The following is an 11,505-nucleotide window of genomic DNA, read 5'->3' on the forward strand; positions in this document are numbered from 1 at the left end:
AAGCCAGTGTCAACATACAAGCTAAGGACGGGAGTCGAACGAAAGGCACCAGAACTGAGGCGCAACCCAGTATGGTGCAAAGCATCAAGACGGCGAAGAGTAGAAGGAGAAGCAGACGAGTAAGCAGGGCAACCATAATCGAGCTTAGACAGGACGAGAGAGGAATGTAAAGCAAGGAGAGTGCGCCTATCTGCCCCCCAAGAAGTATGGGACAAGACCCGAAGGAGGGTAAGGGCCTTAGAGCACTCAACACGGAGGTAAGAGATATGGGGAGACCAAGACAAACGAGTGTCAAGGAATAACCCCAAAAGCTTCGCGGAATCTTTGTATTCAAGGGGATGACCATAAAGTGACAAAGAGGGACGAAGAACAACCCGTTTCCACGTAAAAGTCATGGCACAAGTCTTAGAAGTAGAGAACTTGAACCCATGATCAGTGGCCCAAGACGACACGGCATCAATGGCAAGTTGAAGCCGGCGTTGAAGGAGAGGCGAATCATCACCCTGACAACAAAGGGTAAGATCATCGACATAGAGAGCGGAGAAGACAAGCTCTCCGCACCGACAGGCGGTGGGGAGAGCCGATAGATGGAGGAAGAGGATGGGAAGGAGGATCGGAGGGGGACGAGGAAGAAGACACAGGAGACACGACAGACCGGGTAGAAGGAAGGGGAACCCCAGACAGAGGACCAGGAGGAGGATCCTTCGGGAGAGAACCCAAAGGAACAAAGGAGGGGGCAGTGGGCGCATCAGGGTCCAAGGCCCGGAAACGGTTGTGAGTCTGAGGAAGGCGGGAAGGACGAGGAGAGGAAGAGCGCAACACGCGAGCATAAGAGATATTAGCAAGAGGCGGGAGCCGGCGAACCTGGCGCCTCGCCTCAGGAAAAGATAAACTCTCCCGGTGCTTCAAGTCGAGGACGGCTGCCTCAAGCTTGTAATGGACACACGCACGGGAGAAGGTAGGATGGGCCTCACCGCAGTTGAGGCAACGAGCCTGGGGAGAAGTGCACTCCGACTTAGAGTGACCTTCACTCCCACACAAAGGACAGAGAGAGACAGTCCCAGAGCAGCGGAGGGCACCATGCCCAAACCTCCAGCACTTGTTACAAAGTCGAGGAGAAGGAATATACTCCTGGACAGAGCACCTAGCACCAGCAAGAATGACAGAGGATGGAAGGGTCCTACCATCAAAGGTGATCTTCACAACGCGAATTGGTTGACGGCGACGACCACGAGGGGGACGAGTAAACGAGTCAACCTGGAGGACAGAATGGCCTTGGGCATCAAGGATATGCCGAATATCATCGTGGCAATCCTGCAGATTCCGAACACCGGTTGCAACATGGGGTGGGAGGAGAATAGTGCCAACACTGGCATTCATCTGAACGTTCTTGGAGACCCGAACAGGGGTCTCGCCAAGGCAAGATAAGGCAGCCAAGCGGGAAGCCGCATCCTGAGAAGGAGCAGCAACGACACGTGTACCGAGACGAGTGGGGTTGAAAGTAACAGACGCATCCACGGAATCTACAAGATGCCGATGGAGGGAGAAATCGTCAGGAGGCGCAGAATCAAGAGGGAGGAGATCAAAGTATTTGGCCCATGAAGCAGGACCAAAGAAGGCCTGATACGCATCGGCACGAGAAGGAATCGAGCGAGTGCGGTTGGGGCGCGAACGGCGTTGAGAACCCCTAGAGAGAGAGGGGTCAAAAGGCGCAGTAGTCACAACGAAAGACTTAGCCACACCAGGGGACGAAGTGGTCACCACCGGGGGCTGGAGGCTCGACCCAACCACAGAGGAGGGAGGGGAGCTGGGGGAAGAAGTCAGGACGGTCAAAGGAGGAGCAAGGTCGGGGCCCAACGCAGCGGGAGCTACAGAGCCTGGTCTTCCAATACAGGCCGACTCGGGGGCTTGGTCGCCCACCCCACGAGCCTGAGAGGGTACAACGGAAACATTCAACGACATAGAGACGAAAAACGACAAAGTCATCCACGAATGTGCCCCCATACCCACCATGGAGCCACAATTAGAGGCAGGACACCCAACAGGAAGCTATCGCCGATCATGCCGGGGCCCCTTAGGGGTGCGTCGTGAGTATACGCCCCACAAACGCCACCTTAAGAACCGTCAGTCCGTAGAGATCGGGTTCAGCGACGAAAGGGGGATTGACAATAAAAGGTTCCCCTCGCTCGAGACGTTGGGTACTACAGTTCTACGGGTGCAAGAGTATGCCTCCTCAAGCACCCGGGCGTCAAAATAAAAGAAGTCCAAAGAAAGAATCCAAAACAAGCAAAAGGTCGGCAGGAAACGACAAGCAGATAGGAGAAGAGGGGGAGAAAAAACGAAACACAAGGAAAAGGAAAAGCGATCCGGCACAATTGGAGAAGACAGCAGCAGGAGTGCAAGGCCAGAAAAGGACAGAGGACTGCCCAACGGAGCATCACACTCCGGCAGCCGTCCACCAAGCCCCCTCACGACGCCAACGGGCCGGATGGGGAGGGGGTATGTTTCATAAAATAAATTGTATAACTTGTCCAGTGGTATTCACTTAACTTCCCTTTGATATATTTCTCTACTTGGTCATTTTTATGTGTTGAATTGGAAAACCCCATGTTCACTTCCCTTTAATAGATATTAAAGTTGCCCTTGGATTTAACTAAGTAAAGTAAATTTAACAAACTATTTCCCAAAATTTCTTACTGAAATTTATATTTCCCGGGACTCCCATGATTACTGATTCCTTGCCTTCCTGGGGAATCGGTGATAGACACATTCAGGTATGGTTGGACGGGAAGGTGGTGGCAGTGTTTAATGATTATTATTATTATTATTTTTTTAATTAATAACCCTTCTTCTGGATGTACCTTCCTCATTTAATATTCCTCTTATATTCGTGGGAGTCCAGTGAGGGGTCATACTGGACTGTAACAGTGTTAAGCTGGGGTATTGAGTGACGAGAGAAAGAGAATTACAACATGGATAGCGTTCAGAACGATCACAGAGTACAGAGCGATTACAAAGGTAAGCAGGGTTTTTACAATGGTAGCAGCGGTGTTTTCAATAATTTCTTGACGATTATTGAAGCCTCACGCATCTGTCCGTTCGGTTATGCTGTGTGGTGAGAGTCAGCCTAGTGCAACGATCTAGAGTTCGACGGTAATCCTATGTGGTGCGATTCGCATAGAGTAGGCGATTCTAGTGTCGTGAAGGGCTGGAAAGTTTAATTATATGCAGTTAGTGTATGGGCTAAGCAGGCAGTTTAGAGTGGAGGCCGCCTTGGGTAGTTGGAAAGGGTGTTATTTACTCGACCCTCTGCAACTACGGACGGTGCTGCGTGGTGGTTTCGCAGCAACAATTCTAGGTTTCGAATTGTCGGGGTGGGGAAGTATTAGGACGCTAATTATTATCCCCGAGGGCGTGTTAGGCGACCCAATCGCTAGATTTTTACGGTACAGCCATGAAGGTACCAAGAGTTCACTGAGGGATGGCCTAGTAGATTCTCTAGCAACGGAATTATGGTGGTGTCGGACAGTTAGATCCGTCGGTTGTTCCGCTATTTAGTCTAACCGTTGACCGCGAAGAACAGGATTATTCGGTACTGTCGGGATCTAGGTGGATGTGGTTACCTAGGCTTGGAAAAGCGACAGGGCGGGCCGGGATGGGACGGTTATAGGTTAAATCGAGATTTCCTTAAGTACTAAATTAAGTTCCCTGTATATTAAGTTCCCTTTCAGGTTAAGTATTCCTTCGTTAGTTAAGTGTTCCCCCCTTGTTTACGTAATTCTGGTATATAAGTGTTATTATTTTTCTTAGTATTTGTTTTCCATTGTTTTAAGTCTGGAATTTTTGTTTTTGTATTGTGCAGTCTTATTTCTCTGAGAGAATTACTAAGGTGAGTGGTTTACTGTTTTCAAGTGAAGTGCAGTGCATTAAAGTGAAATCAGTGAAAGACTTGAAATCAGTGAAATCGTGGAAATTTTTGCGATGACATTTTTCCAAGTCGCTTGGAAAATCTCAATTTCGGAATAAATTCTAGTTGTGTCTAGCCCTACGTTCAACGGGTCGTCAGTGTTAATTCAAGCGTGCGATTAAAGTGATCAGAGTTAGAACTTTGAGAGACCAAAAGTCGATTTTTGGTCATTGAAGCGAATTAGCATTGGGACTCTGAATTTTCTAGCGGTTTTACTCAGCGCCCAGTGTGGCAGCGTTCAGTAATTGTTTGCGCTCAACCAAGTGTCTAAGTGTCTCGCAAGTAGTATATTCAGTTCAAGTGATAAGCAAACTACACGTCGGTATTTAATTTATAATTTTGGGAAAAGAAATACTTGGTTAATTAAGAATTAGTGCGGAGACTACTTTCTGAGGATTCGGCTTCGGGACAGTGTGCGCGCTTTTAATTTTTGTATACTTACCAACGTGTCCAAGTGGTTAGCGAGTGTTATAGGCGGTCAAGTAATTATTCACCTATGCACCAGTATTTAAATTATAATTTTGGGAGATTAATTACTAATTTTTATTTAAGGTTCAGCGCGACTCTGTCTGTAGCTGCGAGCGTCCCAGCTATCAGTGTTAATTTCTCAGTATTCTACAACGCGACCGGCTGTGAACAAGTGTTCGTATGTAAACATCGAGTTCATTCACTAACGTAAATAATTAATTTAACATTAATTTGGTTTAAGTAATAATACTTATAATTATTTCCGAACGCCGTTGTTAGCGTCAGGTGTTACGAATTAAAAATAATTGTTGAAGATATAAACATCGCGCCAGGGTTAAATTAACGATAACGTCATTCATTCCTAGCGCGCCTAAGATTTACAAGAAAATTTGAGAAATTCAGTTAACGTAAAGTGTTGTATTAATTGTGCTTTAGTAAACAAGACTTAGATTATTTTCGATAAATAAATCAGAGTTGAAACTAACTTATTTGCAATAAATTCTGTGTAGTTCCTTCACGAAAATATTAATTGTATAATTTCAGTATATTTTGTTCGAGCATTAGGTAATTATCAATTTTTCTAAGATTTATATTGGATTTTAATTTAGAGACAAGAAATTCTTACTATAATTCTGTTTATATTTGCGTTACCAGTCCACTTCGAGTGTCAAATAAATATAGTGGAAATTAATTACATTTTTTCAAGTTTATTCTAGTAGTTCGATCATTTAATAATTAACATAACCTTTTTATGTGGTTTATAAGTGCGCATATATATTTTTATTCAACATCGTATACAGTGTTTTGTTACACAAGTTGTTGTTGTTGTTGAGTTAGGGGCGACGACAATCGTAGGATCGGATGCGCCCCGGCGTACCCGTGAAGGGAGAATCGCGAAGCCAGGAAAGGCAAAATCCCAAGCCATAACGCGAAACGAGCGACGCCAAGCACTAGAAACTAATACGCCACACGGCAAAGCAACGCACAAAGGGAGAGGCAGAAGCACATAATAGAACAGGGCAAACAAACAGCCAGAAGGGCACACAGCATGTCATAGAGCAAAGACACAGGAAATCAGAGCACATACTTGCCCGGGAACCTGGCCCGTGGGAACCGTACATTAAACGCCTCCCAGAACACCCATTGCAAAGGGTCCCGTCCATCCACCGGGGACGCCATAAAATCCGAAACAGGGGTAACAAACACCAGAAAACTGGGGACCCAGATGGTAGTACTCATGAGGCGAGAAGTCGCTACTCGCCCCCAAAGGAAGGGAACTTGCCCACCATGAAAGCACTCCGGCCCTTCAGACAGCAGTAACCCGGCAATCTTCGACCAGTGACCCGGCGGCATCACAGACGCCGGCAACACGTCCCTCCAGGGCCCAAACGCGCACCCGCACCACAGGGGTACCCGCGGCCCCGGGCACACCACCAGACGACAGCAGGGAACCCGGACGGCGCGCATCATTCCGTAACGTCACCACCAGGCTACGCCCAGCACCAGAGTCCACACCATCCCTGGTAGCGGAAGCCACCACCCCCCACTGTGGAGAGTCCCCCGGCGGAGAAGGAACCGAAGACATGTCCGAGACACAGGCACCAGAACCAGCAGGCACATAGACCTCCGCCACCATGAACCGCTGAGACATCGATGCATCCGTATCCACACTGTCAATACCCGAAGACCCGCAGTCACTAAAGTCACCAACGTCGGCCCAGGCAGAAGACGAACGCCGGGAACGTTTGGGCACCGACCGGATACCGTTAGAGCTGGTAAGAGATCCAAAAACACGGGTACCACGAGCCGGATGAACCGACGCCCGACACAGAACGGCAGCAGCCTCTACCACAGGGGAAACCGGGCCACACACAGCAGGAGGTTCCGCAGCCACTCCAGCACCAAGCACATCCGGGACCCGAGTCACGGACACAGGGCCAGGCGCAGCATCAGAAGACGAGGGAGAAGACAGCGACGCCACACAGGGAGCTCCAGGAAGGCCCACGGGAGCAGCTGGGACAGCGACAGGATCAGGCAGACCATCCGACGGTACCTCAAGAACCAGAGGAGGGACGGTAACAACCGGAGGAACGGCAGGCGCCGCCGGGGAAGCTGCAGCAGCAGACGGGACGCGCACCACCTCATCAACATCACCGGAGACTGCTTCCAGAGGGAGCGGCGAGAAATCCTTGTCGCGGAACAAGTTGACAGGAGCAGCTGGGGCCTCAGAGCACCCGGCAGCCTGATGCCCCAACAGGCCACACCGGAAACAGGTACGAGGCTGCCGGGCATAATACACCTGGACGTAGTATCCCATAAGCCGGACAGAAGAAGGTATATCCGACCGCAGGCGCATCCCCAACGTGCGAATGTTTGTATGCCTCCCAGCATACCGCCCCGATGAGAGCGTGTTCACCCGCACGCTGACAACAGTACCAAAACCCCCGAAGTAACGCCAGAGGAGGTCATCAGGGAACTCCAGGGGCGCACCATGGATACTGACATAAGTCAGGGCACCACTGCGGTCCGAAATCGCCACAGAGCCGGCATCGTCTGGCAACGGCAACGTACGCCCCCCGTACCGACGGAGGAAGTCCCGGTACTCGTTCTTCCCCACAAACTTAATAACAACCCAATGGGCCGTAACTAGCTCCACACCGTAAACAGCTTCCACCGGGATACGAAGCATGTCACACATCACCATCTCGACGGTCGGATAACCAGCCTTACAAGTGAACTCCAGGCCCACGGAATTCACACGCTGAACAGGAGGAAGAAGGCCCCCCATGTCAGAACTGCCACGTCAACGCAGCCAGGCAGGCAACAAAACTGGTAGGGCAGGGACGCCCACACCACCTGGCGACCAAAACAGCAAACAACTCCAACAGCCATGGAGGGTCGGTAAACGTCCTCACTCCACGGCTGCTAGCAGTCGACTCGTTTCACAAGTGATGATTAGTAGTCGATGCCAGTTGCGTATTTCCATCTGTCCGCATATAAATTTGACGAATGAGATAAGAGGGTAATATGACTTAAAGAATTCATTCATTGGTGGAGTGTAGTCAGCAAGACTAGGATGCCGACAGCTGTCATCGTCTGTCAACAGGCGTAGGTGATTTATGGTTTCACTGGGGCTGTGGAACGCAGTGAACGACGTGAATGAAAGGTATTTCCGGTCTAGATGTTCAAGAGGTTTAACGTAAAAGGTTAGGGTATACCTTCGCAGATTATTGAGCGAGTCATTAGTTGTTGAGATCGGGGTTGTGTTAAAATTTCACCGCAATCGCTTGTCGGAATCAGAACTTGCCTGTTTTCCCCAGGTAGGGTCAGGTTGCGAGGTTTAGCGAGAATATGTCGTGTGATAAGTACATGAAGCTCAGGAATAAAGGTATGGTAGACGACGAGGCTATCGGGGAAGGACCATCGACAGACCCTCACCTGGTGGGGGCAGTACAGATGTTAGCCCTTGAGGAGGGACCCCAAGCGGACCCCACTGGAGGCCAAGCGAACCCCACGGGGGGAGTAACGGATCCGGGTGCTCAAGGGGCGGCAGCCCTGGACGAAAGCAGGATTTCATTGGGGGGCTCTTGCTTGGCCGACATCACGATGATTGGTGAGGCGCTAGGAAGTGATGGGGTTGGGGCCCCCACTATAAGAACATCCACTGTAGTTGTACAAGGCCTGATGATTCATGGGCTTACGAACGTACACCCCCCCCCCACAACCTCAACAACTACCGCAGGTACAACCCGACACACATCAACAAGCCCTACAGATGCTACTACAGTTAATACAGGGACAAAACGGATCACAACAACAAATACAACAGGTTGCACAACAACACCAGGTACAACAGGTTGCACAACAACAACAACAACAGGTACAACAGGTTGCACAACAACACCAGGTACAACAGGTTGCACAACAACAACAACAACAGGTACAACAGGTTGCACAACAACAACAGGTACAACAGGTTGCACAACAACAACAACAACAAGTACAACAGGTTACACAACAACAACAACAACAGGATGCACAACAACAACAGGTACAACAGGTTGCACAACAACAACAACAACAACAACAACAAGTACAACAGGATGCACAACAACAACAGGTACAACAGGTTGCACAACAACAACAACAACAAGTACAACAGGTTACACAATAACAACAACAACAGGTTGCACAACAACAACAGGTACAACAGGTTACACAACAACAGGTTGCACAACAACAACAGGTACAACAGGTTACACAACAACAACAACAGGTTGCACAACAACATCAGGTACAACAGGTTACACAGCAACAACAACAACAGGTTGCCCAACAACAACAACAACAGGTTGCACAACAACATCAGGTACAACAGGTTACACAACAACAACAACAGGTTGCACAACAACATCAGGTACAACAGGTTGCACAACAACATCAGGTACAACAGGTTGCACAACAACATCAGGTACACCAGGTTGCACAACAACATCAGGTACAACAAGCGTCACAACAACAAGTACACCAGGTTGCACAACAACATCAGGTACAACAGGTTACACAACAACAACAACAGGTTGCACAACAACATCAGGTACAACAGGTTCCACAACAACAACAGGTACAACAGGTTGCACAACAACATCAGGTACAACAGGCACAACAGGTTGCACAACAACATCAGGTACAACAAGCGTCACAACAACAAGTACACCAGGTTGCACAACAACAACAGGTACAACAGGTTGCACAACAACATCAGGTACAACAGGCACAACAGGTTGCACAACAACAACAACAACAAGTACACCAGGCTGCACAACAACAACCACAGGTACTACAGCTGCTGCTACAGTTACTCCAAGGACAGAACGGTTCACAACACTCACACAATCAACAACAGGGTCAACAACCACCTTATCAGATTATTACCTCCAATAGTTACTCACCTGGGGTAGGTCCTTGGTCACTGGGGAATCCCTCCTCATCCCAATCCTACACCCAACTCCTCATAGTTCCTTCCCCCCTGGTCAGGTACCCTCTTACACTCCCAGTACTCCGTCCTATAAACCGGGACTTGTGGCGTCACTCCCGAAGTTGTCCTTGCCAAGGTTAAATTGTGCTGAGCTCCCATCGAATAAAGTGGAACGCAACCGTTGCGTGGAAAATTGGTTGTGGGAGATGGATTCTGTGTCAGCCGCGGCTCCTGATGATGAAACTAAAATTAATCTGGCCACCGGGGCATGTGTGGGTCGCGGCGGGCCTCTGAGGAAGTCTGAGGAATTCAGGCATTTGGGGACGTGGCCACAATTCGTGCAGGCTATCAAGGACAGATTTAAGGCAAAGATTACTAAAGAGGAGGCTCGTCGCTACTTAACGTCACTTCAGAGGGATAAAGGCACTCCATTAAAAGATTTTGGTGCCTTCCTTAGGACCAGGATAGACGATCTTCCTCAGGAGTTGGGTTACGATGCGCAGCAGGAGGAACGGTTTGCAAAGCAGTTATTTTGTAAGGCCTTGCCCGCCCATATCGGTCCATACCTCGCTACGGACACGGCTTCCCTGAGTTTTAGGAAACTCGTACAGTACGCCGAAGATCATATAGATGAGGACTTGGATGCGGAGGAGGCCCGGTCGTCACTATATGTTAATGCAGTGAGCAGGAAGGTAGAGAGCGGGCAAGGGGGCAATTGGTCAGGGCCCCTCCCAGACGCAAGCGGGGGGCGGTGGACGCACGCAACAACTCCCACATAATGACTGGTGGGACTCGCGTACTTGTTTTAATTGTGGGAAAAGAGGCCACGTAAAAGCGAAATGCCGGAAGGTGAGAACAGAAACATGAGAGAATCCTGCCTCGGGTGGTGGCAGACCTACGTTTGAGATGACGGTGGAAGATGTGAGATTGACAGTTTTTGTGGACACCGGAAGTCAAGCAACTCTCATTAAAAAGTCAGCCTTCAGCATACTTAAAGAAACACGCCTTAAGCGTTGTGGGAAGCAGTTAACAGCAGTGAATGGTCAACATATTAATATCTTGGGCCAGGCCACTCTCAATTTTGAAGTGGGTAAGGGAGAAGCTTACCCACACAATTGCACGATTGTCGAGAATTTTGCATTTCCTGGTCAGATTTTGTTGGGAATGGATTTTCTGGGACGAGTTAAGTTTTCTTTGTCTGCTCAAGAGGGAGCAAGGAAGTGCAGATTGAAGTTGGGCCAGGTAGTTTATCCCATTAAAATGGTAGATCATCCACCAGTAATTGCTTCCATTAGTAAGAAACAGAAGTACAACTGTCACTACTCTAAGTTGTTGTTTAAGTCTCTTCCAGACACAGATAAGAAATCATGTGGGTTACATGCCTTGGTGAAACAATGTTGCCCACCACATTCAGTTAAGTTCATTAAAGTATCAGTGGAACGTCACATTGCACCAGGTACCACCCTTCAGGTGGCTGGGAGATGTGACAGGTTGTTGATCCCTCATCATTTGATCACAGTGATTGATAAAGGTGCCCTTATTCCAGTTGTCAATCTCTCACACAAAACCTATCGTTTCAGGGCAGGCGATAGGGCGACTCAGACTACAATTGTAGAAAATACAGGAATTTTTCAGTATCAAAGCCAGGAGGAGATGCCAGCCACCACAGCACAATGTAGTGCACTTAATGTTACAGAAAGTAGTACACAGGGTAAACACAAGACCGAGACAGGAAAAAGTAGTAATACTCAAGAAGTTGATAAGTTAATCTTGGCTCTGGATTTGCAACATGTGCAACAGTCAGATAGGATACTTTTGAGAGGGATTTTACGTAAATTCCCTAGACTGTTTGCAACAGAAGACGATCAGATCGGGCTTCTGGATAGGATCGAACATGTTATTCCTACAGGTGATCTTCCTCCTAATTACACCCGTCAATGGAGGCTTCCGGAACGGGCGTAGGAAGTAATTAGGGATGAGTGTCAGAAGATGTTGAGGCAGGATGTGATAGAGCCTAGTACATCAGCATGGTTGTCGCCAATAGTGTTGGTACGTAAACCGGATGGTAGTTATAGGTTTTGTGTTGACTACC

The sequence above is a fragment of the Procambarus clarkii genome, chromosome 23 (assembly GCF_040958095.1).
Source record: "Procambarus clarkii isolate CNS0578487 chromosome 23, FALCON_Pclarkii_2.0, whole genome shotgun sequence".
NCBI lineage: Eukaryota > Metazoa > Arthropoda > Malacostraca > Decapoda > Cambaridae > Procambarus > Procambarus clarkii.